This window comes from Muntiacus reevesi, chromosome 9 (assembly GCF_963930625.1).
Source record: "Muntiacus reevesi chromosome 9, mMunRee1.1, whole genome shotgun sequence".
NCBI classification, from domain to species: Eukaryota; Metazoa; Chordata; class Mammalia; order Artiodactyla; family Cervidae; genus Muntiacus; species Muntiacus reevesi.
In genome coordinates, this window is record NC_089257.1 from 2678423 (window position 1) to 2692650 (window position 14228).

The 14228-nt window shown below is 47.9% G+C and overlaps 1 pseudogene; it reads left to right on the forward strand.

Moving 5' to 3' along the window:
* The first annotated feature begins 12028 nt into the window (after positions 1–12028).
* On the forward strand, positions 12029–12994 carry LOC136174597 (olfactory receptor 1S1-like; annotated as a pseudogene).
* Positions 12995–14228: the final 1234 nt, after the last annotated feature.

Below are 14228 nucleotides of genomic sequence, written 5' to 3' on the forward strand. Positions count from 1 at the left end.
AAGATTTCCAAGGGAGAATGTACCATGCCCTCTATTGTGAATTCATTTCTAAACATTGAGATTGGAAACTGGATACTAAATAGGCAATTCCAAATCAAGCAAAATTTTAAGTCCTTGATTCTACTCACACAATTAAGTAATTCAGGGAAGGAAGTCTGAGCGCCTTCTGGTCTTCCTCCGCAGGAGGCATGTTTGCTAGGAGCCCTGTCCTCAACCAGTCCGGGCCCACGGAGTTTGTGTCCCGGGCCTTCACCAGCGCCCCAGGACTCCAGGCCCCCCTCTCCGCCCTCTTCCTCGTCCTCTACTTGATGACCCTTCGCGGCAACACAGCCGTCACCTGGGCGGTGTGCACGCCCAGCGCCCTCCACACGCCCATGTCCTCCTTCCTCTGCGGTCTGTCTTTCTGCACCACCGTGGTGGTGCCCTTGATGCTTTCGAACATTTTGGGGCCCGGAAGCCCATCCCACTGGCCGGTTGCGGGGCCCAGATGTTCTTCTTCGTCACCCTGGGCAGCGCTGCCTGCTTCCTCTTGGCGCTCACGGCCTATGAGCGCCACCCGCCACCCGCCACCCGCTGCATGCCACGCGCATCCTGACCGGGAGCTCTGCGCGCGGCTGGCGGGCCGCGCCGCGGGCCTGCCCTCCCGTCTCCCTGCAGCTCAGCGCCCTGACCTGCACCCTGCCCTTCTGCGCGCACCGCCGCGGATGCCCCGGTCCCGCGGCCGGCCTGCGCGGACCCCCGCGTGCGCCGGGCCGCGCTGCACGCCGCGGGCAGCCTCGTGCTGGCCGTGCACTTCCTCCTCGTCTCCGCCTCCCACGAGCTCACCGGCTCGGCCGCCCGCCGCCGGGCCTTCTCCGCCTGCTCCCCCCACCTCGCCGCGGTCCCGCTGCAGGACGGCTGCTGCAGCCTGCTCCGCCTGCGCCCCGGCGCAGCACCTCGGAGGACGAGGACCGCCAGATCGCCCTGACCTACACCCTCGCCACCCCCTTACTCAACCCCTGATTTACACGCTGCGCAACAAGGATGGCAGAGGCGCGCTGAAGAACGCCTTCATCACTAAAGCAGCCTCAGACACCACTTGAAGGCTTAGGGGGCTGGGGTGGGTGTCTGTCACTTGCCATCGCGACAAAGAGAGCGCTTTCATGCGTTCCCACCCTGTGCCTTTGGTTTGACTTTTTCGCCCTATCTGCCCCAGGTGCACAGCAAAGCCCAAGAGGAAAGACTCGCTCTTCCCCCGATCACCAGGCGTGCTGGGGCCTGGGGCTCCTGCTTGCAGCGCTGCAGTGCAAGCTCCTGGCTCTCAGAAGGGGCAGGGGCGGGGGTTGGTCCGATAATGAGACAGCACTTGCAGCGTTACCCTCCAATTAAAAGTAAATTTTAAAAAATAAATTGGTATAACCTTCTGTAACAGAAAATTCGGGCCCTGCCCCCAGTGATGAGTAAGAGTAATGAGGACAACCTGGATATGTTCCAGTGCCTCCTACTTTATGGTCTATGGAAACTTGAATAGAATTTGTATCCTACTGTGTGTGAACATCATATAAATCTTTATTATGTTGAATTGGTTCATAGTGCTTTTCATGTCTACTATATCCTTCAACTGAAATGGCAACCCACTCCAGTATACTTGCCTGGAGAATTCCTTGGACAGACAGGCCTGGCAGGCTGCAGTCCATGGGGTCGCAAAAAGTCAGACACAACTGAGCAACTAAACATCAACAGTACCCTTCTACTTTTCTGTGTATCCATTCTATTAATTTTTGATTGTTTGATATGAAAACTCTAAAAATCTTAATTTACCTTCTTAAAAAGATAATCGTAATATATAGTGGAACTAAATGTAACTTTGTTCTGTATTTTCCAAGTCTTTTATAAATGTGTTATCAATACCTTCACAATTTAAAAAATAACAAAAAATAAAAAAGAGTAATGAGGATAAGGTTGTGAGGACAAAGGAAAGAGAAATTCATTAATTTGCCGACAAACAAGGAGGGTTGCAGACCAGTATCTTGGAAACTACCCTCCTGCTCTCTGAAAGAGGGTAGGTCAATTTAAGGAGAATTATGAGGGTGGGGGTGGCAGGACCATGTGACCAAGGCTTCGCTGAGCAGGGGCCCACCACTTGGTCCTAAGCACCTGTGACTCAAGATAAGAACAACTAGCAAAACAGGAAAGAACTTATCAGCATAGTTAGCAGAAAAATCAGCATATGTACGTTATTTGATTTAATGCATGAGTTAGAAGGTTAGTTATTAAATTTTTAACTATAGTCAGATACACCTTCTGAATGCCGTGTGACTAAGTACACCAAAGGCCTAGAAAACTTTCTATTCTTTGATTCAATAATTCTTATTCTAAAAGTGTAACCTCAAATAACTGAGTCAAACAAAAATGAAAATACAAGGCAGTTTCTTATTTTATTTAAAAAAGCTATTAAAATATAATTTCAAATTTTGGATACAAAAATAGAGTGTACTTTGAATTATATTTAATATTTTATAATAAAGGCACTTATAAGTGATAAAAAAACAAGGCACAAATCTTTATTTATAATTGGAACCCAATTTTGTAAAAATGCATATGCATAACGATGAATAGAAATACACCAAAAAGTTAACAGTTGTTATATGTGATTTATAGAATTATGGATAATGTTTTTCTTCTATACCCATTTAGGCATTTTTCATGATTTTTAATATAAGATTCTGTTACTCTTATAATTGGGAAAATAGTCATTTATAAGAGGAATCTGAGGCTCATATAAATTTATTTGACAAGTAAACTTTTCATCATCACACTGATGATGTTTTCATGTTTTTCCTAAATTCTTAATGTTTTTCCTAGATTAACACTTTTTGTTTTGGTTACTTCCTCTCTTTAAAACTAGATTTAATGCTTTAAAATGTTTTAGATAATTTCAATGGTGATAAAGAGAAATAAACACGTGTTACTTATTCCAGGAACAGCTATAGATTTAACAATATTAAAAATGCCTTTGCTTTCAACTAAACATTGAAGAAGAGAAAGAAAGTTCTCTGGTGGGCAGGTTGCTTATGAACAAACCCAGGTCAAGTCACATCAGAACATAATGAACCAATTAAATGTATATACTGAGCTTGGCATTGTTGAGAATGCGAACAAAAGTTTGCAACTGCATTTTCTTGTGTCCTTTCATTTGTACTCATTGTCACAAATCATAGAGAAAACTAACTTGGAACTCCAAAGGAAGGGACTTCCCTGGTGGCTCAGTGGTAAAGAATCTGCCTGTCAATGCAGGAGACACAAGAGACTCGGGCTCAATCCCTGAGCCACGAAGATCCCGTGGAGGAGGAAATGGCAACCCACTCCAGTATTCTTGCCTGAAAAATCCCATGGACAGAGGAGCCTGGTGGGCTACAGTCCATGGGGTTGTGAAAGAGTCAGACATGACTGAGCACTGCGCAAAAGGAAGAGTGTTGAAATGTTTCCCCGTGGGAAGAAGGCTCTGAGGTGCTAATCGGTCCTTTCCATTGAATGACGGAGTTCCCCCAGTTACCTTCCTGAATATATTTTAGCTGAATGTAATGAGCTCCTCCTTCTTATTAATAAATTATTCCCTTAAAATAAGACTCTTTGCATGAAGATACTAGATTCTGGAATTAGAACATTGAGTGGAATATCAGTGCATCATGAGTCATATCATGGGACTGACATGTCAATCAAAGATGTTTTCCTTGAGAAAATGATGGTTCCCCCTCCCCCACACACCCCGCCCCCATTCCCCAGCCCCTGTTAACAAGGCAGACTCATGGTAGCATAAGTGGAAGTCAGAACTTGTGAGATTATTTTAGGTTTCTGGACAGGGGGTGGTAAGTCCCAGATAGATGCAACCGGCCTGGAGCATCAGGGTGGGACTAAAGTTCGGTTTTGTTTTCTCCCAAGTTAGATGATTGAGCAAGGGCCTTTGAGACTGTTGTTTTCTTTTCTAGGCCCAAAGACTCCTTCAGTTATCAGAGAAGTGCAAATCAAAACCTTCAATGAGATAGAACCTTAGAGCTGTCAGAATGGCTATCATCAAAAAGTCTACAAAAACTCTACAGAGAAGAAGCTAGAGGTTACCAGCGGGGAGAGGAGAGAGGAAGGGCAGGACAGGGAAAGAGGAGTAAGAGGCACAAAATATGCACCTTTTATGTATAAAATAAATCAGATGTGAGGATATATTGTACTGCACAGGGAAAATAGCCAAAATGCTATAACTTTGAATGAAACACAGTCTATAACAATAATTGAATCACTATGCTGTATGCCTAAAACAAATATAATGCTTCAGATAAACTACACATTAATTTAAAAAATAAAATTTAATTTAATTTAAAAATAAATAAAGCGTAATGATCAATATAGAGAGGTTCCTGGTTCAGAGGGACCCACTCAGGTCAGGAAGAAAGTGGGGGCCAACCAGGAAGTGTGACGTGCAGAGTCAGAGGTTACGTCTGCATTTCTGACACCAGATCTGGAAGCACTGGGAGAAACACAGCCACGGTCTGATCGGTCCGTCTTGACGGGAGCTGCTCCCGTGTGTGTGTTCATGGCCCCCTCGCTGTTAACAGTGAGTCGTTCTTCCAAGTAAAGGAAGCAGTCATTAGTTTATATGCGTAAGATACTTTATACAGATCCTGTGAGAGATGTTCCAGGAAATAATAAATTATAGAAACAAACAAGTCCTTAACCTGGAGGTTTTGACCCAATTCTGCCTCATGCCTCTATTTGTACTGGGAGGCCGAATGCTCACTTACCCCACTACCCCCAGTCGCGTACCTGGAGCGTTTTCCAGTGTCTGGCTGCTCTCTGTAGTCGACAATGGTGGTGGTTTAGTTGCTCAGTCGTGTCTAACTCTTACTACCCCAGGGACTGTAGCCTGCCAGGCTTCCCTGTCCATGGGACTTTCCAGGCAAGAAAACTGGAGGGGGTTGCAATCTCCTTCTCCAGGGAATCTTCTTGACCTGGGGATCGAACCCGGGTCTCCTGCACAGCGGGCGGTCCTGGGCATCGCGGGCGGATTCCTTACTGACCCAGCCACCAGGTCACCCCTACAGTCTTCAGTACCTGGTATACACTAAAATACCTAACATTTGTAATTAGTAAGCAAAGTTTAAGTACCTCAACTAATGAGCAAATAGTGCTAAGAATGCTGAAAATATTTTAAGATGACTTATAACCTTATACATTCCCTAAAAATTCCCAAGAATTTCAATTTCCCATTCCCACGTGTTGAAGACCAAGGAAACCATACAGGGAGTGTTTGCCCAAGCACGTCTGTGTTATCTAGTTACAACTGATGCAAGAGGAGGGGGAGACGGCTGGATAAGGAAGTCATTGAATGCAAGACATTATCATACAGCAATACACCTTGGCAGTTTGGTTTATGGGTGTTGGGTGGGTTCGAAATAACCTGAAGTACACCCTCAAGAATCAACACAAGAGGTATTTTTATAACAATTATCTCTTTCTCTCAGCAGTGACTTTGAAAACCACATAAAATCACAGATTCTGCCAAAGAATGTTCAAACTACCGTATAATTGCTCTCGTTTCACATGCTACTAAGGTTATGCTCAATATCCTTCAAGTTAGGCTTCAGCAGTGTGTGAACTGAGTCATTCCAGATGTACTAGCTGGGTTTAGAAAAGGCAGAGGAACCAGAGATCAAATTGCCAACATCTGTTGGATCATAGACAGAGCAAGGGAATTCCAGAAAAAACATCTACTTCTGCTTCATTGACTATGCCAAAGCCTTTGATTGTGGATCACAACAAACTGTGCAAAATACTTAAGGAGATGGGAATACCAGACCAACTTACCTGTCTCCTGAGAAATGTGTATGTGGATCAAGAAGCAACAGTTAGAATCTTACATGTAACAATGGACTGGTTCAAAACTGGGAAAGAAGTTAAACAAGGCTGTATATTGTCACCCTGCTTATTTAACTTATAGGCAGAGTGCCGTGTGCCTAGTCATTTCAGGCGTGTCCGACTCTTTGCGACCCCAGGGACTGTAGCCCTCCAGGCTCCTCGGTCCATGAGGATTCTCCAGGCAAGAACACTGGAGGGGGTTGCCATGTCCTCCTCCAGGGGACCTTCCCAACCCAGGGATAGAAGTCAGATCTCCCGCATCGAAGGCAGATTCTTTACTGTCTCAGCCACCGGGGGAGCCCTATGTGCAGAGAACGTCATGCAAAACCCTGGCCTGGATGAAGCGCAAGCTGGAACCAAGATTGCCAGGAGAAACATCAACAAACGCAGATATACAAATAAACCACCCTTATGGCAGAAAGTGAAGAGGAACTAAAAAGCCTCTTGATGAGGGTGAAGGAAGAGAGTGGAAAAGCTGGCTTGAAACTCAACATTCAAAAAACTAAAATCATGGCATCCAGTCCCATCACTTCATGGCAAATAAAAGGGGGAAAAGTGGAAGCAGTGACAGATTTTATTTTCTTGGGCTCCAAAGTCCAAAGGCCAAATTCCAGATGGTGACTGCAGCCATGAAATTAAACACACCTCCTCCTTGGAAGGAAAACGATGACAAACCTAGACAGTGTATTAAAAAGCAGGGACATCACTTTGCCAGAAAATGCCCGTATAGTCAAAGCTATGGTCTTTCCAGTAGTCATGTACAGATGTGAGTTGGACCGTAAAGAACGCTGAGCACTGAAGAACTGATGTTTTTGAACTGTGGTGTTGGAGAAGACTTTCGAGAGTCCTTGGGCCACAAGGAGATCAAACCAGTCAATCCTAAAGGAAATTAACCTTGAGTATCCATTGGAACGACTGATGCTGAAGCTCCAATACTTTGGCCACCTCATGTGAAGGGCCAGCTCATTGGAAAAGACCCTGATTCTTGGAAGGACTGAAGGCAGGAGGAGAAGAGGGCAGCAGAGGATGAGAGGGTTGGATAACATCACCCAGTGGACGTGAATTTGAGCCAACGCCAGCGGGTAGTGAAGGACAAGGGAACCTGGCGTGCTGCAGTCCGAGGGGTCACAGAGAGTCGGACACAGCTTAGTGACTAGACAACAACAACGGAAAATAGTACATGCTTTAAGTGTGATGGTGATCATTGCTTGGGCTTCTCTCTGTCCCCTGGTCCAATCTGTGAATGGCCCTAGTTCCCTTTTCTCATGAGAGGGAAGGTATGGCACCCACCACGTTGAGCAAAGGAGGCGATTCAGCAGAGATGGATGCAGTCTTCAGAGACATGGACCACACACTTGGCTGATCTCTGTGAAGCCACTTTAGGAACACCATGTTACGCCAGCCCACAGTTCCATCATTTAGGATGTAGAGACGGCGGAGGGAAAGGAAGGATATTAATCAGAGACTCAGCATCAGCTACAGACTCGAGGACTGTGATGACATTCTTCTGTTGGTTTTTCCCCCAGGTGACTCTGCCCACCGCCTTGAAGCGGGGAGGTCTCAACCATGGTGATACTGCCCCCAAGTGGTCAAAGGTTAGTACTTCAGGGGTGAAAAAGAGAAACCTTTTAACTGTTTGTGCCTCTCCAAAGCTCAAAGCTGACTCATTGGAAAAGACCCTGATGCTGGGAAAGGTTGAAGGTGGGAGGAGAAGGGGACGACAGAGGATGAGATGGCTGGATGGCATCACCCACTCGATGGACATGAGAGTGAGTAAACTCCGGGAGTTGGTGATGGACAGGGAGGCCTGGTGTGCTGCGATTCATGGGGTCACAGAGAGTCGGACACGACTGAGCGGCTGAACAACAAAAAGCTCAGCATAGTCTGACAAAAAGCTTATTTCATAGTGTTTGATTACATGGGAGCAGAGAGAATTGAGAATAAAACATCTATCAGTTCAGTTCAGTCGCTCAGTCGTGTCCGACAAGAATAAAAGGATGAGGAACACTGCTCTCGACGGACTGGACTTATACTTCCCTTATCAGTATTTTCATCGTTTTACAGAAAAAGATTCCATAGAATCTAGAGCTATCGAATCTAGAGATATATATTGCGAGGGCACGAACAGATGTGAGTAGCCCAAGAGGTGGATCGTATTGGACACAAGCCTTATGTCACCCTCTTCTTTCTGACGACACAGTTCTCCTTCCAAACGCTGCTGCCTCTTTCCAAGCTCTCAGCTGACTGGCGCCCACACTGAACCTGGGCCACATGTGACCACGCCAGTTCCCCTCAGCTTCTGGACTCAGATCAACAGTCGTACCAAGGAACATGGTTCCCGACTTTCTCTGTGGCCACCGAGGGGGAGACGATGCAGCTTGCAAGTTCAAGAGAGTGAGGTCCCCGTGGGGCGAGCCTTGGCCGACGGGAAGCAAGAGACGAAAAGAAACAGGGTCTGCAGGTGTCCCTCTCTGCTCTCCCTGGACTGATTCTGGCTGAGGTTTCTCCTCACAGAGGAGTCTACCATAATAAAATTAATCTGATGAGTAATTTTCTCCAGCTCTTGCCCCTCGTTGTGAACACTCACCCTTGCGTAATTCATTTCACTGCATTATACTGCATCTAGCCCAGGCTCTGTTCCCTCTCTTGTCCTCTTCTTTATATCATGGGATTTCATCTTCAAAATAAAATTTCAAGACTTAGATTCTTCCTTCAGGCTCTGGAAATGAAAAGACCCATGCTAAGATAGACGTTATCATCGTCCCTTCAGGCTGCTGTAACAAAATGCCATAAATCGGGTGGCTTATGAACAACAGAAATGCATTGCTTACAGTCCTGGAGCCTAGAAGTCCATGACCAAGGCTCCGGCAATTCAGTGTCTGGTGAGAGCCTGCCTCCTGGTTCACAGACTGCCATTTCCTCATTGCATTGTCATGAAGTAGACGGGGCAAGGGAGCTCCTTCAGACCTCATTTATAAGGATGCTAATCCCATTCCTGAGGGCTCTGTCCCATGACCTAATCAGCTTCTAAGACCCTATCTCCTAATGCCATCACCTGCGGTCATGCTTCAATACGTGAATTTTAAGAGGACACGGACTTTCAGACCATAACAGTACTGGAGAAGGAACTCAAAAATATGCCTCTCGGACAAGTTGTAGAAAAAGGGATTCTGGTTCCACACACATTTCTTTCCTAGTCATAACCAGACAGATGATAGATAGGTAGATAAAATAACTTGCCTTTGCTTTTTTCTCCATCACCCAGTTATTTTGAACATTAGTCATGAATCCAATCAGTCTATAGGTTAAGTCATTTCCTGTTAAGGGGGAGTGAGTGTTCCTGCTTAGGGTGAGAAATCACTGAATTATATTATGAAGCAGATGCAGTCATTAGAAGTAGGAGTCTATGAATTTTGGTTGTGTCTCTGGTTATATACCCTCCCTTTCTCCTGTCTATCTCACGGTCTGCATTTCCAGCCTTCCCAGTGTATCTGTGAACAACTGAATATCACTGCAGTCTGTTTCTTCCAATCCTAAAAGCCCAGAGTTTATTTCTTTAGTTTGCAACTGAGAGCCCCGAGTGCTGAATCCCTTCGTCCCCAGATTCCCCTCACTCAAGTGGGAAGGAGACTGTAGTCTGCCCCCTTCCGCGAGAGATGGTGTCTCTTTGAGGTCATAATCCCTAGTGCAGGAATTACCCTCAGTTCTCAAGGTATTTACTGTTTCCCCTCGATTAGGCACTGGAGAGGAAACAGAAGGAAATCTCAAAATGCTTGCCAGTTCACTGGGAACATAAGACACGCAGCAAACAGTTCAGTTGCTACAAAGAGCAATAAGCACCCAGTTACAAACAGGGAATCACAGGTGGGAAGAGGCGCCTGAAGACAAAGAAGAAAACAGAGCGGCCGGTCTACTCCCCGTGCACCTCACTGAGCCTGGGATCTGAAAACAGCCCTCTGTCCTGAGGGAACCCTCAGGGACGCTGTCCCCAAGGACCTAGGAGGAGCTCACCGTCCCGTGTGACCGGCGCCGCGGCTGTATCAGCGCTGCGCTTGGGGAAGAGCCTGGTTCTGGGAAGAACAGGGGCCCTGCTGTCTGTCTCCCCTGCAGCCCTGCCCCCAGCAAGCTAAGCTGCTGGTCTAAGCCCAGCGGCGTCCTGAGGTCCGGGCCTCTTCCAGAGGTGAGCCCGGTTAGACCGCAGCGCTGCTGCGCTCGGCTAGCTAGGCAGGCGCCCCAGGGACGCGGGGCGGGTTTTGCAGGACTTCTGGTGGCAGGGCAGGTAGGGCAGGAAGGGGAGGTTAGAGGTCGTCGCTCAAAATGCAAACTTGCTCATGCTAGTCAAGCCCAAACCAACCCAGGGCTTCACCCTCCCGGACCCTCGAAGGCGGCTCCGGGTCTGGCCTGAGGTTGGGGAGAGATGCCTGCTGGTTCTGGGTCCCTCTTTGGTTCGGCCTCGGCTCCTCTCTCCTACATCGAAGCCTCGGTCTCGCTCCCTCCATCCCCTCCCTCCCTCTCGTCCCTCAGTCACGCTTCTCAGAGAGGCCTCGAGACCCTCTGCAGTCCTGCCCCCTTTCAATCTTCCCGGGCCCTGGGGTGGAGGCTTCTTTCTTTCTTTCTTTGTTTTCCAGCCTCTTCATGGAAAGAAAAGCTCATGGAGACTTGACTGTCTCTCTAATCTTTTAAGGACAAGAATTTCGGGAATAAGTGGAGGAGAGCGAGAAGTGAGAAGGAGAAATCAGGACAGACAGACAAGAGCAGCGCGGCTTGGCTCTGCAGACAGTATTCTTCCCAGAGAGCCGCAAAGAAAGCCGCCTTGGGTCCAACCTCCCTTCCCTGACCCGGGGTGGGATCTCGGGAGGTCTCAATGTCTTTCTGCTTGCTTCTAGTTTTTAAAAATTAGTTTTACCTAGGTCCTAAAGGCCTACTTCACCAGGGATCCACAAGCCCAGCCCAATTAGAAACTTCAGCTTCACATCCTTCGCCGCCTGCGTCCTCCCTTCTGAGCCGAGTCAGCTCTGCAGCGTGGGGTGTGGCGCAGGGAGCCGTAAGGAGAAGACAGGCAGTGGAAAGGGGGCGTCTTCTCTCTGCTGCCGTGGAGCACTCGGGGGTGGTGAGTTGTGGGTGGCAGGCTGGCTCCATCGTGAGAACACTTGGGATTCTTCAGAGGCCTTTCAGGGACTCGTCCATGAAGCATTTCCTTGACAAGGGCGATGAGTTTTCTCCCTGACCTCTCTATGACTGCCGTTTCCTAAGACAGCCCTTCCCTGACCCCTTATTCTATAACCTCCTCTACCCCAAAAGGCTCCTTCCTGGTTGGAGTCCCAACAAGGAGGCTTGAGCTCAGTGACTTCCCGCAGCCACCACTTGGCCTGTGGGCAACTCACGCTATGTCCCGTGTGAGGATAGATGCAGGACGGTCCTGCCATACAAGCAGTGAGCTGATGCACAGAGCTCCCATCTTCCGACAGAGAGGAAAACCCAAGTCTTTAGGTTCTTACGTGTCCCCTGAACGTCTCCATCCACCTAACATCTAAGCACGAACGAAGTAAAATTCTGGTCTCTCCTTCATGTACGCATTCTCCAAGAACAGTTCTTTTGGTGGAGAGTCCCCCTAACTTGAATGGGAAGGAGCACCCACACGACAGTATATTCCCATAAGGGTTCCTAACACTTAGCTGTTTCTACTTTTCCAAACTCGTCACTTTAATAACTCTTCAAAAGGATGCAGATGAATGGTGGGAAAGGTCTTAGGACCGTTAGTTCATTTTTAAGTAATTCCTTCAGGGCTAATCTAGCATCTTCAGAAAACAGAGCATACATCACTTATTGCCTCCAGTTTAGGGCATCTAAGCACATTTGGAGCCAACTGTAAAAATCACATCGGAAGCATGTTAGAGTTTAATACATATTCATCGAGAAGTATCTGTCATGTCCCCAGCTTTTCTTTCTAAGGCATTTTCTGAGTCTCTGCACTGCTGACGGAGTTCCTTATTAAACCTTTCATTCATTCCACCCTTCATTCCCCTTCAGCCTAGAGGGAGCGCCCACCTCCCTGCCATGACCCCAGTTGAATGGTCCCACACTGGGTTTTCATGTAGGGGTGAAGACTTTGCGGTCCTTTCTCCAGATCAGCAGAAATATGCATGAAGGAAACCAAACGAGCATCTCTGAGTTCCTCCTCTGGGAACTCTCCAGTCAACCTGGGCAGCAGGAGCTCCTCTTTGTACTTTTCCTGGCTATGTACCTGGTCACCGTGGTGGGGAACACGCTCATCGCTCTGGCCATCGGCTTGGACTCTTACCTTCACACCCCCATGTACCTCTTCCTCGCCAACCTATCCTTGGCTGATATTTCCTCCATTTCCACCTCAGTCCCCAAAATGCTGATGAATATTCAGACCAAGAGTCTATCCATCTCCTATGAGAGCTGCATCACACAGATGTATTTCTCCATTGTCTTTGTTGTCACTGACAACTTCCTCTTGGGGGTCATGGCCTGTGACCGCTTTGTGGCTATCTGCCACCCTCTGAACTACACGACCGTCATGGGACCCAGGCTCTGCCTTTGGCTGACCGCCACCCCCTGGGCCCTCAGTAACACTGGAGCCCTAACACACCCTTCTGCTGCTCCGATCGGTCTTCTGTGACGGCAACGCTCTCCCGCCCTTCTCCTGTGACTTGGCCCCGCTGCTCAGGCTGTCCTGCTCAGACACGAGGTCCACGAGCTCATGCTTTTTGTCGTGGGCTCATCGGTCGTCACCCTGCCCTTCGCCCTCATCCTCGTCTCCTACGCCTGCATCCTCGTCTCCTACGCCTGCATCACCAGGGCTGTCCTGAGACTCTCCCGCCCCGAGGGGCGGTGGAAAGCCTTCTCCACCTGCGGCTCTCACCTGACAGCCGTGTTCCTCTTCTACGGGACCATCGTGGGGGTCTACTTCTTCCCCTCGTCCCCTGACCCTGACAACAGGGACAAGGTCGGGGCGCTGCTGTTCACCGTGGTGACCCCCATGATGAGCCCCTTCATCTACAGCCTGAGGAGCACGGACGTGAGAGGGGCCCTGAGGAGACTCCTCCTGGGAAAAAGGGTTCTCCCTGTGATGCCCTGAGCGTCTGAATTCCTTTTGTCCCCACTGCAAAATGGATGATTCTGCTCAGAGTCCGTAGCAAAGACAGGATGGTTTAACTTTTGATGAACTTTCAGAAATCTGTCTCCTATTCCAAACTCTGAGGGTTTGGGGCTTTTCCACACTGCACTGACTTTTCTAAACAAGACCCTTAACCCCCATGGTAACTCACAAGAGTTCTACACATCTTGATTATAGTCTGTGTTACTACTAACTTTGGTGCAAACTATTTATAAATTAAAAAACCGATTTGTAACTTTTTAATAACAAGCACATGGAGTACCTACAATCTAGTTGTTGCATCTTTGAGGACTGTTATCATTAATTCCTTTATTCAATCTAGCTTTCTCAGTGCCAGCTTTCCTCATAGCTTGTTTCACCAAATTTGCTATTCACACAAGATGTTTAATAGTTATAAAAATGAAGAGGCCCATGTTCAAATAATTTGGGGCATCTTTGAGGTAAAATTTCTTAACTAGATGATTTCTCAGAGCCTTTAGTACAGTATAAATCTCCAGGAGGTTAGGTACGCAGCATCTCTCCAAGCTAAACTCATTCTGTCATATAGAACACGGTTCATCACAGAGATAGATGGGACTGGTGTTGTGCAAACCACATTTTGGGGAGTGCATGCCGATAGAAAACCAGAGAGCGTGTGTACAGAAGACCTGATTCTAGTCTTGACTCTGGCCACAAGCGGCTGTGAGACTTCAGGCGTGTCAGCTCGCCTTCTTGACCCTAGTTTCTCATCTAGGCCACTGATCACAGTTGCTTCCAGCTGAGGGGCCTACAGGGATTTCCCAAAATTCACACCGTCAGATGCTGCAACGCCCTCTCTGCTCGATCGCCTGCAGTGGTCTTGGATTCAGATTGCCGATCAAACTCACAAGATGCACCAAGAGTTAAGCTTTAAGCAACCATCAAGACGGGATGCAGGACAGCCACGCAGCACACAGTGACAGCCAGGTGCAGATCCCGTGAGGCACGGACCTGCCTTCTACATGCCTCACTCGCTCCACGCTTGGAGCGATGATCACGAGAGAGAAGGCAGTGGGTATGCACCATCGTGAGAAAGAGCTGGAAGTCTAGGTAACTTCATTTATTTGTTTATCGCATAAAGGCCTCAGGGGTGTGCGACTAGGCCCCATTTTCTGGTATACAGCTGCATCTCATCAAATAAGGTTACTCATCGATTACAGACCCCCCCCCCCATGAC